This window comes from Manduca sexta, chromosome 23 (assembly GCF_014839805.1).
Source record: "Manduca sexta isolate Smith_Timp_Sample1 chromosome 23, JHU_Msex_v1.0, whole genome shotgun sequence".
In the NCBI taxonomy this organism is placed as follows: Eukaryota; Metazoa; Arthropoda; class Insecta; order Lepidoptera; family Sphingidae; genus Manduca; species Manduca sexta.
In genome coordinates, this window is record NC_051137.1 from 3,953,347 (window position 1) to 3,969,517 (window position 16,171).

The 16,171-nt window shown below is 35.3% G+C and overlaps 1 long non-coding RNA gene across 1 annotated transcript in view; it reads right to left on the reverse strand.

Annotated features, from left to right (window-relative positions):
- Positions 1 to 12,023, reverse strand: part of LOC115443718 — a 51,149-nt gene extending 39,126 nt beyond the window's left edge. Inside the window, exon 1 of the long non-coding RNA XR_003938641.2 lies at positions 11,877 to 12,023. This is a non-coding gene — a long non-coding RNA (uncharacterized LOC115443718). The remainder of the gene's footprint in view (positions 1 to 11,876) is intronic.
- Between the last annotated feature and the right edge of the window lie 4,148 nt (positions 12,024 to 16,171).

Here is a 16,171-nt window from a genome sequence, read left to right on the forward strand (position 1 = left end):
TTGTGGATAAATGTTTTGTAACCTAGTAACAGGTATCGTTAAAACGATATTATACAAATTGCTAACACACCACTTACAATATTTATATCAAATACATCTATACTTATAATTAATCTGTAGAGAGGTCAATTCTGTACATGAAATATATTTCCAAAATAATAATAACTATCAGGGGGTGATTAGGGATCGATACTGATGCCAAAAATGCAATTAGTAAAATTTTTGTCTGTCTGTCTGTCTGTCTGTCTGTCTGTCTGTCTGTATAACCGTTATAGAAACAAAAACTACTCGACGGATTTTAACGAAACTTGGTACAATTATTTGTCATACTCCTGTGCTGGTTATAGTATACTTTTCATCACGCTACAATTAATAGGAGCAGAGCAGTGAAGGGAAATGTTGGGAAAACGGGAGAAGTTACTCCATTTTTAAGCTTCCGTCGCGTGTGCAAGCTTAATGGTTAAAGCTACACAGAAATCATGTATGACGGAAATGTTCTCCTTAAAATTATGTAAAAATATCCCACGACAGCATATGTCTATCTTTTATGGTTGACTCACAATAACACGTGTAACTCCCGATAGCTTAGCAGTTCGAAGCTTTCTCATTATATTTGTCTACTCTTACGTTTATAACACTCTCAGTCATCCCTAATTATAAAAGTTAACATTATTAAATATTCCATAAAAAACAATCATAGAAATCGGTATAGAAACACCAAAGTTATACATGAAATACGCTAATAATAAGCCATCATGCGTGAATACTGAATCATGCTATAAGGATTATTTTTGTATATACATATATAAGGTCGCGAACGCACAGGCAGGCGACTTGCTTGGCACCTAGAGGCTAGCGAATCACCTAGCGAGTAGCTTCGTAAAACGAACATTCTCGAACGTTCGTGACCGGCTCCATTTTGAAGTCCGAAATCCACGCGGGCGAAGCTGCGAGCGGAAGCTAGTACTCAATAAAATTACAACTACGCTTGTATGTTGGGATTAATATAGGTTAATAGATAACGCATGTAGGAAGTTATACCTCTAAAGATGTATTTTACGTTTTTAAATAACTTATTATTTTTCCTTGAACAGTTTGTATATAGCATTTGGATTAATTTTACAATAGTTAGAAGTGGAACGGACTGCCGAGACGTATGTCCGCAGGTTCAAAACATTGTAAAATCAATAACAATAATATCTACACAAATATTACTGTAACATTACAACTGATAATATGCTACAGTGGCATCTCGGGTTCGATCCCGGGGTCGGGCACAATGATATTGGATTTTCTACTCAGTATCAGCCCGGAGTCTGGAATGTGTGCCTAATATAGCGATAGGCTCTCTAGAGCTTCGGGGATAATAGACGTATGTGTATATATGTGTGTGTGAAAATATGCCTTTTAATCTCTTATTTAAACACACTGAACTTGATGTGCCAGCGAGCCGAACAAATATCATTAAATTTATACGATTAATAGTTAAACAAAAGCGACGCCAAAATATATTTCCATTTACATAAATCACAAAACTGATATCTAAGTAAACAGTAGCCGATAAGATTGTTAATAATCCACGGAAACGACTATCAAAATAGAGCAATGCGTTTTATTGTTTCATTTATGATTTATTACATCCGCTTGCTCGCGTATTTCATTAGGAATTAATGTAGTTACTGCTTCGTAATTAGTCATTATCAATGGCTAATGCAAGCTGCAAGGTCCTGTTTGACAACTACTATTTTTATTTGAGATTTGATTCAGATTTGTCTAGATAAAATCGATAGCCTAGTTGGGAGTGGAATGGACTGCCGAGAAGTATGTCCGCCGGTTCGAAACTCAAGGGACGCATCATAAACTTTTCTTAATTTATGTGTGTATTCTTCCTTAATTATCGCTTGTTTTAACAGTGAAGAAAAATATCGTGAGTATACCTGTATACCTGAGGAGATTTCTATAGGAATTTTGATGGTAGAAGTCTGCTAATCCGTGCTAAGCCAGCGTAGTGGACTAAGGCTTACTCCCTCTTAGTAGTCAAGAAGATCCGTGCCTAGCTATGTGACAGTAGATGCAGGGCTGATTTTATTATTATTTATTATTTGTCTAGATAGGCTGTCTAAATCCTGAGACTTAGTCTGTTGAATATACTTATACTACGTAAAAGATATGTTACTACGTTCCAATTATGAATTTTAGTCTTCAATACGTAAAAAAACACTAACCTAATGCAAAGTTTGATTTGAAATTCAATTAGCTACTAAATTATTAAAAGTGATAGTTGAAACTTCGATATAATATGAAGGGAGCGAAAGCTGTGGCACGAATTAAAATGATGAATTGCATTTTATAACGGTTGGATGTATTAGGACGTCGATATTGAATGATGTAATAATTTTATCAAATAATTTATACGATATAAAGAACATAATTAAATATATAAGAATTTATGATATAAATGATGGCAAGTTGAAAAATGTATTGATAAGTATTGTAACAACGTCAAAATGAAATAGACTTAATTGTGAAGAATTAATTTACACTATTTACATTATAGATTGTTAATTTTGACAAACATCAAAATCTTTACGACAAAAATTGAATCGCCTTCAAAGACAACTAAGAACCAAAAAATAATTTAACATTGCATATACATTGGTTATCAATTTTAAATTATATATTTATATATATAATATATCTATGTAAAAGTATAATCAACCAAACCCAACGCATTAAAACAACTGAAAAACTCACAGAAAGTAAAATTGCTATATCGTTAATTTGGACGACATACTTATTCCAGTTATTTTAGTTTAAAATCCAAACTACGGGACTGATTTTTAAATTATATAGAAACAATCTGGAAGTATATTCTTTCATATAAAAAAAAAATCAAAAATCAGTTAATAAATGAGGTTTGAGGTTATAAACATTAAAAAAGCAATTCGAAAAGAGAACTTCCTCCTTTTTGAAGTCGATTAAACATATAAATACACTTCGTTAAGATGAAGTTAGCAGAACACACGACAGACATTTGCATGTTATTTCATTAGAATTACAGCTAAACTAGCTTTTAACGACACATACAAATTCAAGGCCCAGACCCCTGGCAGTTTAATTAAATCGTCCAGTTTATACAAACATTATCGATATTATAAAACACTTTTATTTAATTTGCAGCACTATTAACTATGATTTGATGTACACACTTTACATAGTGAGGTCATTAACATAAATTATCGAAGCTATTAATGTTTTGCGTCTAGAAAGTACTCATTCGTGGCACATAAATGTTTCATAGAATTTATTTACTTCGCATTGATGTTGGTATGAAATGATTTGTAAAATAAATTGTTTTATATGATTACTTCAATCAACCCCAAATAGATTTTAAATGTGGACATCATACCGTAGAACCTAATTAAATTACAAAATAATCTAGATACTTTAACAACTCTAGATAATACAGGAACATATAAATAAAAGATATACTATTTAAATATTTTATGCCCAATAAAGTACCAAAAGAAACAAAAGAGAAACATTCATTAATATCTAACGAAATTTTATGAATGAATCAAGTTCAAAATAAGAAGAATTTATATTCGAGATGAATCCAACGCGTAGATTTATACACCACGGTGGTTTGATTACTGTAATGAATGAATGATATGAAATATTAGATCTACATAATAAAACGAGAATAAAATACGATTTTCTATTTCAGATCTATCATGTACACAAGCGTTCCAGTTTGTTACACTCGTGGCTGACGTAAAATAAAATATGGCGCGCATTGCCGCCATTTTATTGTTCTCGTAATTAGAAAGCAGTGCGCCACACAACGCGGAACGTTTTATTAAAATTTATTGTGTTCTGCGCTCACATAAAACTACAAATAATGGTAGATTGCCTAGTATCAAACATGCGTGTAAAGAGCAATTCCAAAGACAATTATATTGGTTATGACTTCATTAATATCGGCCAGGTAGGTTTAAAGATGAATAAATTGCTGCCTTCGCCAGATTTAGTTAAGGGGTATTTTGTAAATAATAAAGGTTTATGTCGCACAAATTAAACGCGTGTATTTAGTTTAAGACTGGCATAATGATATGGAATTTATTAAATTACGTTTTTAGGGACGAAGTTATCAATGTTTAGATAAGGTAAATTAAAGTTTACGAGCAGCACACAAGTGCCAAAATAAAGTCACAAGAATTACTAATTACAAAATCACATTATTGGTATCCATCTAACGTATTGACATCTCTCTATGCACAAAAAAGAAACTCATTATTGCTAAACGCGAAAGTTGTCTAATATCAGACAAGAAAATATCAGACGATTGCTCAAATCATCGCCGGACAAAAGGGTCGAGACAGTTACACTTGGTATTGCCACAGCAAAGCAAAGACCGTATCGTAACACACCAGCAATTTTACATTGACCTTCTCTGCCCCTCGGATAACTGGCCAACTGCAGCGAAGGGGCAGCGGTATCAGATTTTTCACGGGCCATCATGAGCTGGTCGCAAACGAATCTCAAGCATTTGTGGTGACGTAGTTTCTCCCAATTACATTGTCTCTAGCCAACGATTGGCTCCACGAGGAATCCGGGCCTGTCGTGACTGTGGGGGAAAAAACTGACGCAAATTGCCGATACGCCTCGTGCACACAATTTCATGCTCCGACTTCTCAACGAATAGTCGAGATTCGTCATATTTCGAATAATGTCAATGCACGAAACAAAGGTCTATTATAAATATTCTAAATTTGAGGATATGATTAATAGGGTACCGGACTAATTTTTGTTCTTTACTATTATCAAATATTTACATAATATAAATTATAACACAGAAGGAATTATTAAAATCCGGTAAAAAATCAACAAGTTATAAGTCTTTGAATATCGGTGGAAGGGGTAATGAACAAGAAACAGAAAAGAGACGAAATACCCACATTTTTTAACCAATTTTTATGCAGTTTTGGCAGGAGTGCTTCTTTTTCGTATTATTAACCATTACATGGAGAATAATGTACAAAATCAAGCATAGGCCGGTCCCCTATTTTTTGGTGTTGATGACTTGAATGTTTACGTTGAAGTGCGACTAATCAAAATAAGTATTAATGATCAAGAATTTTAATCTTCAAAAATTTTAAGAAAATATTCCAGTAAGTTTACCGAAACTATATTCCTAACATACACCATTAAGTTTACCGAAGACGGTTTTAATAACATATTATAGCTATTCACAATTAAATAGCACTTCCATTGCGTCCAAAATAATTTCGTAGGAACGGACCGCCAATACAGCACCGTTCAAAAATTCATTCTCAACGAAACACAAAAGTTAATGACTGTTTAACTCGCATCGGAAAGGTCGTATCATTCTCAACTCTCGTTCAATTGTTCTAATTGATATTTTTTGTAGAGATTTATCATCAGTCGAAAGCGGTGGAGATCTCACCGGTCTTGTTTACGCGTAGGGTTGTCGATATCACGAAAATTATACGGAAATATTCTAAAGGTAATTCACAAATCCTTTTCCATGGTTTATGTTTTACTATTGCATTATGCAATCAGTCGGCAGCGGGACTGCCGAAACGCTTCGCAGGTTCAAAACCCAAGAGCACTCACCTTTGACTTTTCAAAAGATATGTGTATTCTTTGTGAACTATAGCTTGCTTTAACGGTGAAGGAAAATATCGTGAGGAAACCTGCATACCTGAAAAGTTCTAGATAAGAATTTTGAAGATATCTGTAATCTGTCTACCCACGTTAGACTAGCTTGGTAAAATCAAACCCAAAACCCTCTCAGTAATAACGGAAAGAATTTGTCTTGGATTGAAGCCAATTTTTAACCCGGTAACTTGTTCCCACGGGAGATAATTCCAATAGATGGTGGTATAAATCGATAGTGTTAGAGATTTTTGAAGCGGGAAAGGCTTGTCACGTGGACTAAGTTGCGAGCAACACCTAATAATATAAAATTCCGTTCTTTTCCTAAATAGAATCTTGTCTGTAATGTACGATATATACCGTAATTACTATAGCAATGGCAACCCTATTAAAAGGTTATAAGAACGGGATTCTATAAAACATTTCGCAAGTCCGCCTCCGATGCCGGCTCATTACTTTCATACCTGCGTTATTTAGGTTAGATTTCGCTGCCTATCACGTCTAATATGTTCCTTGTTAATATTAGAAATAGTACTTATTTCAATGGAGATAAAACATCAATTAGCGCAAACTACCCGCGCGTCAGATACCACTTTACATAAACAGCTAACCTTAAGAGATTTTACAAATTTCTTTGTTAATGCTTATTGTTGTAATAAAGACTACTCTTCAAATTACGAAATTCCCGACCGGCCTTCTTTATAGTATCACCGATTTTTTTGGTTATTAGAAAATATTTTTCCCAGTTTGTACTGGGTAAAAATAATCTCGCGCCAACATGTGACCCAACAAAGCTACCACCATCATTGCCACTACCATTAGCCAACATGAACAGTAGGTAGGCGCTGCATAATGTTTAACTAAGGGAGGGTATCACAAATTTGCTACAGCAACTCAGGATTGATGATTGCGATTTGGTATTATCTTCTAGGCGTTATATTTACCCCCTCAAAGATTCAATGCTGCATTAGGATAAATAGTTAGAATATTTTGATCACTAAACATTTGTTAGTTTGTTGGTCTATTGACGTACTTGTATTACCTCTGCCTCCCCGTTCAAGGATAAAAGGCGTGAGTATATGGATTATACATGTGAAGTCCATTGCCTAATACTACACAACTATTCTGAGTATAAAGCCCAATTTGTTAATTTTATCCTCATTCTCCCGCCATTTCTAAGAAACTACGTTGTCGTAGTTTTCTCAAAATACAAACGAAGAACGTGTTGTGTAAATATGTGGTTAAGTTCCACTGCCGACCTGGTATCGATGACGTTTACATCATAACTTACATTTGACCACACGTCACATTTGAGTTAAGCCTCATTTAGATGATTATTGCTAAAAGTTACCCTGTGTAGACATGCCCAATGAAGCATCCGAATATTTAATTTAAAATTTTATATTTATTTCATCATTTTGCTCTCTCTTTATAGGTATTCAAAAAACGATTATTTCAAGCAATAATTACTCCGTCAAAGTATTGCTCTAGAATTCTAGATCAATAACAGACTGGAAAAATTATCGAAGAAAATAGTGCCTTCCTTTTGAAAAAATAGCCTTTGATCTTAACTGTCAATTACACCAAATAAAAGTAATTAAAAAATGTATACTTGTTAATATATTTAATTTTTCCTTCATTATACCTACATATGCTGAACCGACTTTTAGGCTCTTTAGTAAAAAATCTAGCAATCTGAGTGCTATAGTCATATAAGTTTCTGTTAACACTTATAACCTAAACCTAAAATATTCTTTTAATAAAGTCTTGATTTCTCACGTCGCAATTTCGCGGGCACTTATTTTTTAAACGCCACTTCATAAAAAGAAGCTATTACATTCTTTTCCTTGAATAAAATCCGAGGCAATCAAATAAGTATACAGCCAAGTCATCATTGAATTTGATTTGTCGCGCCACAGATTATGCTATAGGGTTGTCATCGTGTACTTTACAAGAGGATTACCAAAGAGTTTTCAAACAATGAGTATTGTTTTATTGTTGATGTTACATCGTTTTGTTTATCTTGTATGACAAACGAGAGCTATTTAAGTGGTTATATCATGTTATATCAGTTAATTATATCTTAAGGTTAGACTTTTCTTAGAAGTTTTTTAGACCATTATTTGTTTGCAGTTCCGCATAGAAGTATTTTTCCGTTCAATACGTTTTTCGGGGATAAAACAAAATTATTCTTGGTATGCAAATCGATTCGGAATTTACTTTAATCAAACATAATATTCGCACATTTTAAAATGAATCAAATGTTTGTAGATTTTTTCATTTATTCATTTCGTAGGTTACGTTATTTGACGACAGATGGCATTAATAACTAACTTTTTAAAAGATTTCGTTCAATAACGGCTTGTTGTTAAAAGTGCCATTTATGTACAATATTGCAATCATTCACATATATAAGTAATATTAGTAGAATACAAATCCAAAGACAAAATCTACAAAAATGCATAAACTAGTTAATCATAGGAATTTAACAGTTAAAAAAGGTAGCTCTAAAGCTAAGCATGGCTAGTCGATGTTTATCTACAAGCGATCGGTTCCGAAGTACGACGAACGGTGTTACTAGACGGCAATTAGATACCACTGGCCAGCAATACTAGTTACCCTTAACACGAATTAAAAAGTCTTGCCCCAGTTATATCGTTTATTTCTTTCGTTTGACAATACGTCAAAAAACAGATACATACGGCCGATTCCTATACGTTTTGAGTTTTCTACCATGGTTACACGATTTACTATTTGAAGTTAACACGCTGTTCTTGCTGTCGTATTTTAATTCCAAATACGATCATGACCCCTGTTCAGATTTTAATACAAAAATGTTAAACGAAACCATAAAATAACGTAAAAATTCTCGGTATTTTGATCGATGCTACGGTTAAAAACCATACACAAGCAAATCTCATAGGACTTTGGAAATAACTCTTTTTAAAAGCATCAAGAAAGCTTACATAAGTAAATATAAAATTAAATAAAGTGGACTGTGAATTCGAAATAAAACTTGTCTTTATTCGTACGTTAGAAAAATTAAGCCAGATTTATTTTTGTAAAAACATTTCTTGTAAATCAGAATCGTCTTATTTTGACGAGACTTGGTAAATAAGGTAAAAGCTGGTAAAAATATGGTACCTACCTATATTACTCATTCCAATCTACGTTCCTAAAAAATCCAGTACGGAGTACGGAACCATGACCAATGGTAAAATCTTTACTAATATATTATAAAGCTCAAGAGTTTGTTTGAACGCGCAAATCTCAGGAACTACTAAACCGATTTTTGATTTATTTTCGCTTATAGGAAGCTATATCACTCCCGAGAACTATAGGCTACTTTATCCCGGGAAAAACAATCATGCGGACGGAGCCACAGGCAATAGCTAGTATCTAATACGTCATCTCAACTACATAGTCAACTCGAGATGTATCAACTTCAAAAGCATTGCGAAATATTACCTGCTCGGATCGTGAGAAAGCTATTACTATAAAATCTAGCATGAAATGTTCGAGCGGTCTTGTGGCTTGTAGATTTTGGTCATAATTAAAACTTTGAATAGTTATTGTAAAATACACAGTCCAATGATCTTACAAATCAAGTCTTAATTCGTAGGAAATATCAGAAACATAAAGGGACTGTTATTTCACGATACTCAAGTACAGAAAAATGGAGTAACATAGGCTTTAGTGGAGAAATCTAACCTACTGCTTCTTGTTTTACTGTCGACCAAATCAGACACACCACGACACTAAATAAATTTAAAACATTCTTAATAAAATTAAGTATAACATTTTATAAAACGTTACAAACACCAAAGATACAGTAAAATGTTCACTTACTGCTGTCTCGGCTTACAATATATAAATTTATTAGTGCAGCGTGGATAAGGGCAAATCACTCTTGCGTTAGAGGCAGTAGATAGGTTTATCATTATCCAAATGCATAATCAATGTGTTAAGTATTTCTGATAGAGTTAAATCCGGGGATAAGAAAGAATTCATACAAGAAAACACGTGTGCCAAACAAGTTAAACTCAAGGGGGACAAAGATTTAGTTTTACGTACAGAAACTATTTTTAAAAGTATATAAAACAAAAAAACAATTTTATTTTAATATAAGATAAAAGTGAGTATTTTAATAAAACACACACGTATTCGAATTAAATATTTACACAATGAAATATCGTTCCGTAACAAATGGTAAATTAAATTATTAATGTGTTAAAATTCACGACACAAGCGTTTAACACTCAATATATCGAATACCACGTTGTGTACACCTGGGAGTTATCGATGAAATTTTTATTACCTAACACGTGTTCAAGCTAGTGATGGATATTAATCGATAAATATAGAAATCGATTTTGTTCGCGTTAATTATAATATTTTACGCCGGTAAGAACCTTGGCATTGGTACCTAACTCTAGAGTTCAAAGTTTCAAAGATATTCATCTTTAGCAAGGTCAGTGGATTTTCGAGAATACTAACAGCAATGATAACCATCTACATGTAATTTATATACAGTAGATACAATTATATATACATCATACAATGCACAGGTACTAAGAAACAGAAATACACAAGACAATTATGTCTATTTTATTACTTCCAGCTGCGATGTTACAATTAGAATGATACCGATATCGCGGAATAACCATTTAGATACACCATAATTGTGTAAGACAGTAAAATTTACGCTTCGGGAAGAATTCTCAATTTATTTAGGAAAATAAACATGGCCCGTGACGATTTCATTTTGAAATTTCGTGTATTCACGGAGGTACCTCTCTGTAAGCGACAGACCGAAGCGACAGGAAAAAACCAGCCTACTCACTCTGTAATAATAGTTCAAATTACATGCGCTAGGCGTCTGAGCTCGGATAGAAGCGGCATTAGATATTTCTAACTACATTTTTAATAACCGTTTCAGAGTAAGTTATAAATATCAAGCAAACGTATTAACAGAATACAGCTGACTATCACGTAGACATTTCTTTAGTTCTGTTTCCATTTGTGAAAATTGACAATGTATGAATAAAATATTCAAACTGATTCCTATCTATTGAATACATCGATAGTTATCTAATGAATATTTCACGTCCCTATCGCAGTTGCCATGGCAACTTTAAATTTAACTCTGGTTATTTTGAAAATTCGTTCCTATACAACAATAAATCGATTAGTTACGATTCTAAATCGACTTTTAACCGGTACCTAATACCTATACGCGCTTCTAATATTCTCTCTTAAGTTTTATTAGTTTTTACCAATTTGAAGGATGGGTTTAGTTGGAAGATATAAAGTCTAATAATATTGTATCCACTTTGTTGCTTTTAACGGTTATAATTGTCTCAACATCGCTTCTGCATTATTTTATAGTGCTCTGGTGTTTCTCATTGTATGCCATGACGTGCATCAAATTTATTCTCGTATTTTTCCGGTAATATTATCCTCTTCTAGCTATTTTATGCATGTTACAGAGACATTTTTTCTAATGTTCCATACAAATCTAGCTTCATGTTTAATTTATTTTATATTTTGAGTTAACTTTTAGCAACGTGTTTACGGAGTTCAGGTTTTGAGGTTATTAAAAACTTTACTTTTTTCATCTACCCCTCACGGCACTTCGTTTAATGTAAGTAGTTCAAGACCACCGTACAGAGATAAAGATCAATATTTATTTTCTTTTTTTAATTTCTAGAACGTTTATGAAAAAATTCTCGTTCTTCGAATCATGAAACGGTCGTATACGAAATACAAAAGAACAATGACCCAGATCCGCCCAAGATAACTATCGAAGTGACGCATGTGTGGAATCGATAACAGCCATATAGGCAACGTAGGCACACGCACTCGCGAACCTTATCGACACAATATTTACAGGCACGCGAAACCGCGGCCGGCGCGCGGAGAGCGACCGCGCCGGCCCGACCGTGTGAACGGCGGCGGCGGCCAGCGGCGCCCGGCCACACACACCGAGCCGCCTCCGGGACCCGCTGAAAGGGCCACATCACCACTGAACGTTACCACACCGCCGCTACATAAAAACGTTACACCTACCTATTGAACGAGAAGCAGCTGCGCCCAAACGGAACGGCAGATGCGCGCGGGCAGACGCCGCTGTCACGGAAACGACAAAAACGCGCCGCGCTCCGGTATTTTCACAAAAATGTTAAACTGAAACTTACCGTCGAGTGTCGCGGCGCTGGACTGCCTGGCGCACTCACTAACAGCACACGTGAACGAACGCAGCGAGTGCGCACCTGTCGCGGAATGACTGGCCATTTCCATACTAGATATAGTTTGTGCGGAACGAGGCGCTCGCGCAGCCCGACGCGCCGAGGTGGACTGGCTGCGGCCGCGCGCGCTACCTGCGCCCACCTGTCCCCGCTCCCCCCACCACCAGGAACCGGATGGTACTCCAAAACAAAACGGCCAACAAAGGACGTGCCGCGAATGTTCGCGCCACCGAGCCACCGAGCCCCCGCGCACCGGGCACCGGCGCGGCGCGGCGGCCATACAGCGAGGGCCGCCGGCCGCCGGGGACCCCTGCTCTGTTTACCCGCGACACCTGACTCACGCCGTCACACGTCGCCCCGCAGCCCTCGCACGGATGATTTACCGACGCGCGGTGACGACTGACGGCACAATGCTGATTGCCGATGTATTCATCACTCGTTTTCGTAATCGAACTCACTTTTACAATACGTTTTCAGGATCCAAAATATGCAAATGTAGTAAGCGATAATGCAAAACAAAGCAAGTGTTGACGCAGCAGGCGTCAGGCGGCGGGCGGCGCGGCGGCACCTGCTGAATGTGCTCCAGTGGAAACGGCGATTGCTCAACTGATTGTCGTGCGTGTACTTGTAAACACAAACAATGCTTTGGCTTCTGACATCCGAGGCGGGTTTACTTGTAAATCATAACAGGCCCGTTCGGTTTCGTTATGTTATTTACGAGTGCCGACGGGGTGTTTGTGGGCACGGGAGGCGGTCGATGCGACCGGCTTATCGTTTGTATCATTAACTGATATGATAACGTCACTCAACATCGCTATAATTAAATTGTTCAACGATTTCATTCGAACCATAATCCTCTTCATTGTCAGCGATTGTTCTGATAGGCTGGCTTATTTTCAGAATTATCTTATCTTTAATCACTATTAACGCAGACACATTTATTGGTAGTGGCTTAAATCTCTGCCGTTCACTGATTTTAATAATCGGATAAATGGAGTTCACAACCTTACAAAATCACAAATCGAATCGGCTTATCGTTGTCATAAAATAAACGAAATTGTATTTAGCATTTTGAATTGGCCAGCGTGCGCCGAGTTGGTGTGCAGCGGCGATAACACCACCGCGCGCGAGTTGAGGTGCGCGTACGCAGCCGCGCCGCTCGCTACTCGCCACGATACCAAACGAACGTCACTTCTGATAACGATAGTTTCACTTAAATAACGAATTCTAAGTTTGTTTTCTCTATGGAATGTCGCGTTTTCACGCTGTTAAATTTATGACAGAGTACGTAACATTTTTACTGGAAAATATATTCTGACGAATCCTTGTTCGAAATAACGTACTGGATATGAAGTTATGACGCTTCCCATCGCCCAGAGGACAATTTTTTTAAATATAGTAGGATCAGCAATCTAACATAATTCATATACCTGAACATTGAAATATCAGTTTTTAATTAAACAATAATTATTACGTGAATTATTGCTTGACGAAACATACGAATCAGTTTCTAAGTAACTCGTATACAAGAGAATTATCACCTAGCAAATTGAATGAACAATATTTCAATATAAAACGTCCAAGAAGGTAAATGATATGTTAATAATATAAATTAATGTCTTCATTAATTATGTATAACTTATACTTGTTATAACTCGAATTGTAATTATTAGTTATACAAATGTTTGGGAAAAATATACCGTAATTTATGAATCATACGGTGTACATTTTCATAACATTAAAATCAGTTTCCTCTAGAACACTATTTCGAACCATTTCCTAGATAATAATTTCTACTTTGTTCTAAGTATTTAAAGTTATTTATAGTGAGTGACCGGATGGGCGGCCCGTCCACAGGCAGTGGACGCAAAAACTAGCCGCTATCTCCGCTGATGGGCCTGTTCGGAGATTTATAAAGAACCCACGCAGAGGTTCGTTAACAGTTACCACTACATTGCCACTGTTTCAAGCATTCAAATGTTTTGACAATACATCTCATTAATATGCATTACTAAATGTTACTAAGTTTAAAATTTTCGATGTTTACTTCCTTACTTCAAAATACTTTAAGAATCAAAAACGATTAGCACTGGTGAGGACGTGTTCAGACGGCGTATTTTATCTAAGTTTTGATACGCCCATTTTCTAATTATTTTTCAATTCGAACCTGTATTTCCTGAGATTGGAGCGTTCAAATAAACAAACAAATTCTTCAGCTTTATATGATAGTATAGATTATAAAAGGCGTTCCCAAGAATCACACCTACAATCATGACAGCGCAGTTGTCCAAATATACAATATTTTAGACGTAACATTAAAATTCTTCAATAATCGGGAAATTCATATATCTTATAAAGGATTGTCCTACATTACCTATGAAAAGTAATGATAACCACGTAGATAAGACGTTTATCAAATTTCGTCGTAAGTGACGTAACGCTACGACATAACAGATAAAATTTGCTATGACTCATAAACGTAGTGAATACAATTGAAATTATCGGATGCGAGTTTTATATGAGATAGTGGGCAAAGTGGCCTGGTGTGTGAAACTACCGTGCCCGACAGGGTCCACGATTATGTCACGTGTATTAAAATGTAACTATTGTATAAAATGAATGTGGAGTGTAGTCAACTTTGAATTGGAATTTGATCCCGTAACGAAACAAATGTATTATGTGCAAATATTTGTCAAAAACCTAGCAGTTCTGGGTCTCCCTTATACGTCAAAAGACTCATAATTATTGTGCAGGAAATCGAGGTATTGACAACTCTATAAAAACATCCAAATTATCAATCAAGTTCAGTCTGCAAGAATCTTCATACATTGAAAACCGATTCAAGCACCTAAAAGCAAATTTGTTGGTTGACGCCTACAATAGTTTTAATATACGGTGAAAACCACCGAATCTAGACGCTATATCTGATAGTTGTTATAAACGATACTCTTTTATACATTTATTTGCAATAACCACTGACCTGGGCATTAATTGTAATAAGCGGTGTGTCACTGTAACCGAAGTCCTTGTAACTTCTACTTTGGTTTCTTCTCTAATTTATTAAAAAATCGCTATCTAGTCGAGATAAACGTGATGATAATAAAATGTAAGTTTATTCAATAATGATATCTAAATTATTAGCCATAATATGTGTGGTAAATAAACAAATTTGTATTCGTACTTTATCTAAAGCTCGTATTCTTTATATTTCGATTTCACAGTAATGTTATCTTATCGCGCCCTCTTTCAGACAGAGGGTAGATAGAAGTTAATCTTTAACTAAAGTTAATATTTCTATCATACAACTTTGTCTGCAACTGCTAGATAAATTTGATTAAATAACAGCTTTTACATATACACACGCCATATTCACTAAACTACAAAATGATCAGTCCGTTCCACACTCAACTAGGCTGTCGCCTTTCACAAGATTAAACACGGACCCAAATAAAGAACACACACTAAAGATTCATCGTCTATAGGATTTTTTTCAATGAATAATGATCCAAAAATTGAATAAGTATTTAACACCTTGCTAAGGGGTGATGCCCTCGACCTCGGAGACTTCGCATCTGCTAATATTAACAACACAACAAGATACAAGGGACAAGATAGGATACGAAGTTGTTATTTTTAGATATATAAAGTATAGCTTTTGATCGCAGCTCCGCTCGCGTAAATAATTTTTTCCAGGTTAAAGTTCCGTCTTCATTTCCCGCGATAAAATGGTGCCTATATTTTAAAATTGGACCAAATGAAATGCATTGATGAACTGCATTCAATTAATCTATGTAGTATTTGTTACTTACTACGGGTATTGTTTATAATTTTATGCAGGATTTTTGTCAAGTCTCATCATAACTTTGTCATTTACATATGAACAAAGATTCAGACTGCATCAAAGACATTAGACCGGCCATCAGGGCAAAATTTGTACTTTATAAATTCTGATTAATAGCTTATAAGTCGTTATCTTAATTGAAATGTCCGTGTGACAAGATTTCACAGCGTCCTTAGATGTTAATACAAAAATTATTTAGAGAAAATTGGCTAATATGAGCATTAAAAACGTATAAATCATGATATGTAAAAGCATACGTAGATGATTTGCTCTTTCACGGTAGATTGAATAACCGTCGTTTTAGTGCAAAATTTTTGTATGACAATCTTCTCAATGTCCACTATATATAATCTTAGAAATTCTGTCTTAACTCTTCTGCATACCCCATATCTTTTTACATAAA